Here is a 10,963-nt window from a genome sequence, read left to right as displayed (position 1 = left end):
TGAGAGAAGGCTTTCCAAGACCTCTGCAGACTGTTTGTGGTATTCTAGGAGCCTCGGCTAACGCTTGAAGCTGTAACACCTGCTCAACCTGTTAAAGAAAACAAGGTGCATTTTCAAGGATTGCATTAAAACAATTAAATTACATGGCCATTTAAAGAATATCTTACACAATAGAAATAAATAGAAACCGTCAATCTCTTCACCCATACAATATCGGTATAAATTATTCTTCCATGGTTGAACTGAGAGAAATATCAAAATAAATGTGCAGAAATATAAAGTGAAAACTTGTTCTTGAGACTCAATGAGTGGTATCTGATTGAGTAGTAAGATGCTCTAGTGCATCTTGGCTCATCTTTGCTCCGATTTGTCAGGTACTTACATCACTCTCAAGGAGGTTCCTCATCCCGTTCTCAGCAAGCTCCTGAGATTCGTGAAACTTCTCTTCTGCAAATTGGATTTCTTCTTCAGGAATTGTGCTTCCTGCAACACAAACAAAAACAAGATTGATGAGAACAAAAGTCAGAAATATTGGCTCAGAATTATCCAAGATGCCAGTATTTTCCTGGTGTGGAAATGTAGTATAATTCCTGCATCATGCAAGCATGCATTAACCCTAACAGAACTCAACCCATCAAACCCCAACGGCATGTTTAGTGGGAATCTGTCAGGATGGGTACAGTACCCTTAAACTGACAGTCTTTTACATTGGGTTGGCACACCTCCAGAATCAAAGATAGAAATATGTGTCAGCAGTTTCCCCATATGGTGTTGGAATTTGCCAGGATGGGTATGGTTCCTGGTACATCATGCTAGGGAGTTAGAGTTAATCCGTCACCATGTACACAATGAGTCATAAAGAAAGTGACCAAATTAGAACATATTTCAAAAAATATGTGGCTCGCTCTGTTTAATAAAAATAGGGGTAAAGTACTTGTTATTGACTAGTAACTGTGAAAATTTCACGTAATTTGCATACTCTATTCCCAAGTAATGAATATTTTGATACAATGATCCAACATTCAGTTGTCCACCACTGATCATTTATCATTCTGCAAACAAATAAATACCCATTAAATACCATGAAACATAAATGTTTTCCCACCTCCATGAATGAATGGAAAAACGGACAAAAAATCGCCATCAATATTTCAGAAAAAAGAGTGGACTTGTTCCTCGTAATCGAAACACAAAATCTGACAGTAAAATACTGTTTCAGTCTTGACTCAAATGATTGAAATCTCATTTGTATTTGAATGCCTGTGTGTAATCTGTAATTCTCACTCAGCTCAATAGCTTCCAATGGCATTCCATGGAGCTACATTTTGTATACTTCATTCGTCTATTAAATTTGATTGCTTTTTAAGATTTTTTTATTAATCCAGGTTTTTTTTTCAAAATGGCGGGCGGAAGTGATTCAACAAAACTGCTTCACGAACGAACAAATCATACACAAACATTTCTTCCATGAAATGCTGTTATTATCCTCGTCCAAGATGTTTAGATTGTTTAAAACGTGGCCCATGAACGCCAACTTTTGTGAAATCGATCGTAAGTTCATTGCGTGGCCGCGCAATAAGTTTGTTGCGTGTAAGTCCTACGCATGGCGTAAGTTACGCACTGTTTTGTGAAATCAGCTGCATAACAAAGTTCGTACTTATTACAACTCACACATATTTAACACTTAGACATTCTCAATTTCATCCTCGGAAAAGTCACTTATCTACACTTTTCCAAGTTTGAGTCCACGCAAAAAAATTTGGGTCAATTTTTTTCATCAATGCAATTGAATATTGACCAACAAAATGCAAAAACAGGCTCATTAATATGTATGAGATGTAATGAATATTCATGATACCTCCATTATACAAATTCATGTTATTTCTGACAGAATCAGCTACAACCAACATTAACTCTTTGCCAGTAATTGTCCTTCTTTAGTAGACAATAATTTACAACAGTTACAAATTACATTCTAAAACTTGTAACACAATATGTCTTTTGATGTTAAAACTAAAAGCACTCTTAAAGTTTACCATTTTGGGGTCAATCTGATCATCTTCCAAAGCAATTTTCTTTTCTTTTTGAATATTGTTTAGGTTTTATTGATAATATAAATTGTCGTATTCATCACCCAGTAAAACAGACATTTTTGGTCTTTGGACTGTTGCTTGATTTGGATGTGCTTAAAATAAACTGAAAAAAAATGAAATGAAAACGGAATGATAATCTCCAATCAAGAAAACATAGCAGCAGGCTTAAACATGCAGGCAAAGTGAAAATGCTGGCTACGTTTGTTCTATGACATGCTGTTAGTGTTCCAAGCATGATGTTTAAAAACAAAACATGCAAGTTTCATGAGGACGTTCCTGTGAAATGCAAAACAAAATAAAGGAAGTAACATGCACAAGCTAGCATCAAAACCAAAACAAAACCAAAACTGCAAAATGACAAAGTGAACTCTAATCCAGTTTTGATTTTCAAAAAAAATGACTACCGAGCTTTAGAAATCTGGGATAATATATTTCAAAATAGCGGTGTTTGGTATAGCAAGTTCCACTGTATATGAGAATGTAATTTCCAGTAACCCTGCTTAACCCTTCTGTTAGTGAGCATTAGCCATGTCTGAATGACATGGCTACGACTAGCACTAGCCCACATGGGAAGTGGCTTCATCTGCTTCCATAGGTGCAACTAATGTATTAGCCGTAGCCACTTCATTCTGACGTGGCTTTACACTTTTTCCTTTTCCCTTCATTTTCGACTCTGCACCCACGGCGAAATCTACAAATATATAGCACTACTGCCTACTCTATAGCCCAGACTGCTGGCCAAATTTGATACCGCTTTAGGCCGACAATCCATGTGTCCGTTTTTGATGTGCGTATTGCATTTTTGCATACCAGTTGCGTATCTGCGATGCGTACTCTGAAAATCCACGAGTACGTATTTCTCGGCACACTTGACCGACGTACAAGCTCATATTCCCACAATGACTGGTCTTAACGCAGCAGGGATAGCGCAATGCGCAATACAGGTACATGGACCTATGTATGTATGCACATTGCTTATCAAACAACTGATTTTTACACATCAGGCAGTGCGCACTACGCATGACGGACACACAGATTTTTGGCCTTATACTGTATTTTCTGAATCCTCAATCAATTCTGATCTATTTCACCACAATATTTTCTACGAAATGCTACGCTACAAAATCGGTGTTGACATACCACCTGCTGCTGAGAGGAACCGACGAAAACGTTTTTACGGGTACATGGAAAGTAAAAATAGAAACATGATGTCATCATAGGATTATAGACCAATGGGCTCTTCGCACAAGCACCCCCTCAACGGTAGGAAAGGGAGAGTTGGGGTCGGGGAGACGACTGGGAGAGACATTTGAACGCATTGCCAATGACGCCTGACGTCACAGGAAGACGCTATGGCTTTGTGCATATTCGGAATGAAAGAAGTCAGGGTACCATGCGCTATACGTAGTGTGCCCCATCCACTGGACTATCGAAAGTGATCAAGTAGCTCCCTCTCCTGTTTGCGCATGGAGACCATTAATCTAAACAGCAGTTGGATTCCTTTGTATTCAGTTTGGTCGTTTTTTTATCCCGGAGGCTGTCTAGACCAATCCTGAAGGGGTAGACGTTTATTAGGGACATGTAACTGATTAACTAACTAAAACACACTTTTATAAGATGGAATTTTGCGTCGGGGTGATATAAATCAAATTAGGTTTTGCCCTTCACTGACGTTTAAACACTGTATACTCAGTGTGTTACCCACTGAGTATACAGTGTTTAAACGTCGTTGAAGGGCAATTAACCTAATTTGATTTAAAACACACACTAGAACGTCATGATAGTACGATACACGTACAGGCTTTCAAGCAGACCCAGGTGAAAAAGTAGGAGAAAGTACTTAGATCAAAATTTACAAAAACCAACAGGACAAAAGTCGGACTTTGGAGGACAAAATCAGGATAAAAGTAGGACTGTTGTGGCTTTCTGGGGTAGTTTTCATGATGCTCGCCCACGTCCACAGCATCATAAGCCTCATTTGGCATGTTCTGTACTCACAACACTTGTGCTCCATCCTCAACTAAGCTCTTGGAAGTACAGTTGCAGTACTCCTGCGCCCAAGCCCTTCATTGTGTGATTTGACAGTGTGTAACACTGCCATGAAAGTTTTCAATGAGATTAAATTTCTTCGGAGTTGTGGGACAAAAAAATAGGAAAAAGTAGGAATTTCAAGAAAAAGTAGGAAAAATTGGAGCACGGTAAAAAAAATATCTAGGAAAAGTAGGAGTACTGAAAAGCCTGCACGTACATGTGGACTGAGGTTAATCTATTACATGGACATTTATCACAGTTGTAAATCTTAAAGCTATAGTCCATCATTTGCAGCCATCCGAAAAGTAACTGGCGTAATTATTTGAAAAACATACTTGGTTGAAAGATAGTAAGGGAACTAAACTCCCTGTGAAATTATTCTTTCTGGGAAGCTGTCATTTTGAAGTAATCAACGAAAGAAGGCATTTCCAACGGTGATTCTTAAGAAGCACCGTAGGAAAATTTACATTAGGAGTTCGTTTTGTTATTCAGCGCAGCGCCCACAAGTATTGGAACGACGCACACACCGCCGCGGTTGTTATAATTCGTTGGATCAGTGCGCGATGTCGCGTATAGCTGCAATTCAAAACAATTCAACACATGATTCAGTAACTTTTGATTTGAAATTGAGGTCTTAGAATGCTGTTTTTCTCGGAATGTACAGCTGAAGCTTAGCTGAAACTTCATCAGGTTAGTTGCTCAGTATCCTTCATTAGATTTTGAACTCTTTTGTTGCTACAAACGAACAAAATGCACAAATTACAAATGATGGACTGTAGCTTTAAGCATCTAGCATTCTACATACACACATTCACAATATTTTTTGTAGGGAAAGTACAAGGTAATATTGTGCATTAACAAAGGTCAACAACACTATCTATTCTCATTTTTGAAACTCACAGACAATTTCGCTTATTGTTAGTTCAAACTTGTAGTGAGCTATGGGTGTACACTATGGGTGCTAAGCACAATAAGGGACCATTCATGACGAGTCTAGGAACTAGACTTGACATACCGACCAAACCTGCTAATGCTGATGAGTATGTAGATGATGCACAGTGAAAAATGAAAGTAAAACATTAATACAGTGAGGTGGAAAAAAAAAATGATGTTGAAATCAAAGGTGTGGACAATTCCTTCATAGCGACGTCAATTTACAGGATTTAATGATTAAAACTCTTCTATTAGAGACAGTTAGGCCTATCGATCAAAGTAACAAAGTTCAGTTCCCGATGATAATATCCACTTTTGGAAACAATATTTGGCAGATCATATTTGGCCGCTGAGTGAATATGGTTGACACAAAGTTCAAACTTTTTCTCGACTGTCCAAACTAAGTCCTCAAAAAATCTAAACCACAATTAAAGGCTTGCAAGGAACACTATTTTCAATGCAATTTTTGTTTTTCTTTTAGTGCAAACAAATATTATACGCATTATACAGTATGTCCAAAAGAAATGTCCGTCTGACTATTTTTGAAATAACTACAAAACCATGAAGTCCAATTTGAAAAAGTTTGATTGTGCAGATACTCCCTATCTTGGCCTCAACCCCGATGAGTTTCATTTAATTTCAGTCACGCATCACTGCACACTTGTCAATTGATCACAACAACATTTTGGGACACTGTGACCAAGTTCCTTGCCTTAATGAATTTCAGTGCTGTGTTAAGTAAGCTGTGTAAAATCCTGCATGTTGTGAAAAGGGCTGCAATTGGGATTGGAATCATTTGCCTGGCTATCAGTCATCATGGCAAGACCTCGGTTTAATGCTCAAGGGCAAATGATTCCAATCCCAAACCACATCAGACTTTTTTTCACAGACACTTTTTTGGGACATACTCTATGACAATAATGATAAATTTAGTGTCAGGTTAACAATAACACTTTGGAAGTCTGATGGTTTATTTTTGTTTTAGTTATGATATTTTAGTAATGTAAGATGATTTGATATGATGGAGTTGAGATAATCTGTCACCTACCTTTTGCTTGCTTCTTCTTTTTGTAGTCAAAGTCAAGACGTCGCCCCTGTAACTTCTTCCGATGGTGCTGAAAAAAAAAAACATTGGGAGACAAATAAAACTTATTGTTTGACAAGAGACATTTGCACATTGCTGTAAGGCACCTTATATAAATTATGGGTCAAAGTGTGACAATTTTCGAGTTCCTGTTATCTCTGAGCATTGTCATTTGCTGTTCAAGTATCATTAAGAATGCCACAATTTGTTGGGTAGGTTGTCTGCTTCACATAATCACTCTTGGCGGACGACTGCATTAACCCTAACCTTCCCAAATCCTCCCAAATCCTCTTTGCAAAATGGAGGATTTTTGCAGGATTGAGGCTGTTTAATTGGCAAAAATGTGGTGGCTGATTTTGCAGGATGCAGTGTGTCAAGGTCTTGGGCCGGGCCTTGTGTTTGTTTATGCTCAGCTGTGCATAAATTATACTTGAAGTCCTCCGCACTGCTCCAGGATGTCACTGGCTCTGCCTCAACATATTGACAGTGATTGCTGGAGGATTTTGTAGGATTGAGGCAGTGATCATTCTTCCACGGATCACATTCAAGAAATAATGGAGGATTTTGCAGGATTGAGGCTGCATGCAATTTTGACATGGAGGCAGTTGGAGGATTTTGCAGCATCATCGCAAAAATGCCCAGGGAGTTAGGGTTAAGAATGACTTTAAACAATTTTGTATTCGTTGTGTAGGTAGTTTGCTATTCATAATCATCCTTGGAGGAAGACTGCATTAAGGAGTGCATCAGAATTATAAAATCACAGATGTCAGATGTAACGGGGACAGGAAAAAAGTGGACCCCAAATTTATCGAATGACAAAAAGTACACAGGCATAAGTTACAACCCAAATCAACCAGTAATCGATCACTGGTCTTGTATCATTTTTTTTCCAGATTGGCCACAATTTGTGCTTGAATTTCCCCGCAGGTGGCTGTGCAACACAGTCCTGCTTCTACCAAAATCAACCAAATTCTGTCAGATTCTGTAAGATGGAACTCACGTTGATCTCTTCAGATCTTTGTTCTTGAGATGATCCAGGGGATCCAGGAAGTTCTGTCTGACGTTCAGATCGAAGGCGTCCTTGACTTCAGAAAGTTGCCTCAGTGATTCTCCCATCTCGACCATCGCCGTACCTGTATCCAAAAAATAACCAAAAAATTTTTTTTTTTTATTGATACCTATAAAAAACAACATTTTATTGTTCTGTTGTTTCCACCAAAACTAAACAGCTGTGCTAAGTATACCCTGGGAGCTGAGATTGTCTATGAAATGCATGGTCTATGAAATGCATTATTAGACAGAGTAAAAAAAAAAACGGTTTCCCGTCTGCTTTTTTTTCCCTCCACCATGAGGTGAGGTATATGTTTTCATCGGCCTTGGTTTGTCTGTGAACAGGATAACTCAGGATAAATGCGGAGGCACTAGGCTCACGTGAATCGCGCACTCCGGACTCCTTCGACCAAAACATTTGTGAGCCTCGTCTTTAAGAACGCGTGCACGTAGTCGTGCCACGACCTCAAAAATGGCTTTAATTTTGTTCGCCGGATTACGCTATATGAGAATGTAATTTCCAGTAACCCTGGTTAACCCTTCTGTTAGTGAGCATTAGCCATGTCTGAATGACATGGCTACGACTAACACTAGCCCACATGGGAAGTGGCTTCATCTGCTTCCATAGGTGCAACTAATGTATTAGCCGTAGCCACTTCATTCTGACGTGGCTTTATGCTTTTCCATTTTCCCTAATTTGTGCTTGAATTTCCCCGAACGTGGCTGTGCAACACAGTCCTGATTCTATCAGAATCAGTCAGATAATGGGTGATGTTAGATTTTGTAAGATGGAACTCACGTTGATCTCCTTCAGATCTTTGTTCTTGAGATGATCCAGGGGATCCAGGAAGTTCTGTCTGACGTTCAGATCGAAGGCGTCCTTGACTTCAGAAAGTTGCCTCAGTGATTCTTCCATCTCGACCATCGCCGTACCTGTATCCAAACAAAAACAAAAACATAACAACAATCCATCTTTTTATAATACCTATAACAGGAAAGGTTTATTGTCCTGTTGTTTCCATCAAAAATGAGAAGAGTTGGGCTAGGTCAAAAAGTAAGTGTTCTTTCAGCAAAACGAAAACAATCTCAAAGGGATGCATGTGAATTGTTTTCGTTTTGCTTAAATAACACGTACATCTCTTGTGATCCATGGACAGAACTTTAAAATGGTGTTTGTGTTCAAAATTCTGTAACTTGAAAAGCAAATGAGTGATGTGAATGATTCTTGTGCTAAAACAAAGCCATTGATTGGGCTCATGATCATAACCTAGATTTGGAAAGTGCTACAGGCAAAACTTCATTCAAAAATTGGTCCTGCCATTTGAGTTTTCGTCTTTTTTTGACTCACCTGTATATTGCAAATGCATGCATTTATAAATAAAAAAAAATTAAAAAAATACAAAGTGGGTGCAAAAAAGGCAGCGGGAAGGTACGAGAAACTGGTTTATTTCTTTACTTGGCCTTGCATATATGAAGTGCTGGGCCCTACATAAATTACACAATACTCATGGATGATGGTACTATGTTGGTGGATTGGAACACTGATTAGAGCACCTTTTTGAGAGCTTTTTGATCAGTCTACCACAGAAGGAAAGAGAATACATCTTGAAGCTTGCTCACCAAACATGAATCTTCTCCTAATTCTCTGCCGTTCTTCAGCATGACTTCTCCCAGGAATCCTACGGGTTGTTGAGGCTTGGTTCCTCCCTTCTGACCACGGACTTTCTCATGGCTCTGGAGACTGTTCAGGAAAGACAATACGATTGATTAGGGTCAGCACACAAATAGAAGATCTATCTCTATTTGGTTTGTTTGAAGTGAATACTTAGACCCGAATTCAAACCGGTGTTCTATAGTCACCCCAAATGAAATTATTCCAAAGGTTACAATTAAAGGTAATATACGACATTTGCAAACATCAACAAACAAAACTACCAAATTATTATGAAATACTTTACTTGACTGTAGGTGAATGACAGTCTCAGACATCCTGTGAAATCATGGCACCTGGTGTGCTGTCATTTTTAAGAAAAGTGGAATTTTTGTATTGATTTCAAAAGATGGTCGGCCGACCATCGTAGGAAGAAACTGATTTGTCCAAATAGTGCCCCAATTTACCCAATTTATTTAGTCCACATTTTTTTTGCAAGCGGTTACACATCCGTGAATGGATGCAAGCCAGCTAGTCTGGTTCCCTGAGCTCAGGGAACAACACAAGATCCGGCCCAAGACCTTGACACAGTGCATCCTCATAAATCAGGCACACATTTTTGCCATATAGCCTCAATCCTGCAAAAGCCTACATTTTGCAAATAGGATTTTGGAGGATTTGGGAAGGTTAGCGTCAATGATGTTTCAATTTTGGTTCTTACCTGGATTGGGCTGAAGGTATTCTATTGTCTTGTTCACCAAATCATCCACTGTGTGACCTGCCACGTCAATTTTCTAATGAAAAAAAAAATACATTACCCAAAGACAATGAGAAGAATTCAATAAGCATAAATAATCTCAAGCAATATTTACTAATACTAAATGTGTTAAAACTTTTTTCGCTATGGCAGGAGAGATTCATACCCTGGACTCCGTTGCGTGTACACAACAGAGTCCAACCTGGGCTAGGACTAGGGCTAAGTTACACTTACAACAGACAGGGCTCTGGAGTGCTCTGAAACGTGCAAAACAAAACGGGCAAAGAAAATGTCCTCAGTATTTCACCAACCAAGTTTGGAGAATCAATTCAATTTTTAAAGGAGATTTTTCTTCAATAATTTGCACATAAGAGGGAAGTCAAGTGATTTCAAAATGGGACTAAATACTAGACTGGTACATGTCCAACCATCATGACCATATGGTCCAACTATTTGAAAAGACTGACCTCTTCATTCAGTGTCAATAGTCTGGTGGCTTGACTACGGAGAAATGTGTAGTAAATTGAGACTAGTTCCCGCTTCATGCCACATGTTTCTTTAATTCTTTTGGCATGGTTGATTGATGCAGTACTGAAGCTGTGTTGGACTGGTTGTTTCAGGTGCCAGTCTTTTTTCTTGCTTTGCATGTTTTCAATACCATAAGTTTTGGGACTCTCATACACAGTATTGAGAGTCCCAAATTTTCGGACTACACTACACTTACAGTAGTCCGAGTGACTTGGACCCAACTTATCGTCTTTTTAACACTCAGATTTCACCCTCAAAATGGCCTCCCAATTACTAGATATGCCACCTGAGGTACAAATAGACATCGATGATTAAGATGGTTGTACTGAAGTTTACTTACAATCCGGAAGAAAAGTGAAATTTCCCGTTCAATTCTGAGAGCTCCCCTCGCAATCATGAAAACGTTAAATTTCCGACTCGTGTTAATGTTTGAACGACGTGATGTAGTCTTCATGCCCAGCGTACAATCAATGGTCCCCATATCCCGAGTGCGATTCCGTTACCGAGCGCGAAGCATCGATTATGATAATGAGTAGACTGGATCTCGCTTGTGAACACAAGTGGATTTCAAACGGTAAAAGACAATCGGGAACTAGCTTGAACTGGTTTCCGCCCATAAAAGCTGTCCTAGTTCCCGACTCTCTATTATCGTTCGAAATGTACTTGTGTTTACAAACGAGATCCAGTCTACTCATTATCATAATCGATGCATTGCACTCGGTAACTGAATCGCACTCGGGATATGGGGACCATCGAATGTACAATGTACGCTGGGCATGAAGACCACATCACATCGTTCAAACATTAACATGGGTCGGAAATTGAACGTGTTCACG

General features: G+C 39.0%; 1 long non-coding RNA gene across 2 annotated transcripts; it reads right to left on the bottom strand.

Annotated features, from left to right (window-relative positions):
- Positions 1-42: 42 nt before the first annotated feature.
- On the bottom strand, positions 43-6,164 carry LOC119739708. Of its 2 annotated transcripts, XR_005272620.1 has the most exons (4): positions 6,106-6,140; positions 3,234-3,239; positions 383-483; positions 43-88 (listed from the first exon to the last, which is right to left on the bottom strand). It is a non-coding gene; the product is annotated as an uncharacterized LOC119739708 (long non-coding RNA). The 2 variants fall into 2 exon arrangements; XR_005272618.1 differs by lacking the exon at positions 3,234-3,239 and having other exon boundaries at positions 6,106-6,164.
- Positions 6,165-10,963: the final 4,799 nt, after the last annotated feature.

The sequence above is a fragment of the Patiria miniata genome, unplaced genomic scaffold (assembly GCF_015706575.1).
Source record: "Patiria miniata isolate m_02_andy unplaced genomic scaffold, ASM1570657v1 HiC_scaffold_10, whole genome shotgun sequence".
Lineage (NCBI taxonomy): Eukaryota > Metazoa > Echinodermata > Asteroidea > Valvatida > Asterinidae > Patiria > Patiria miniata.
This window is presented reverse-complemented; position numbering and strand designations above follow the sequence as displayed.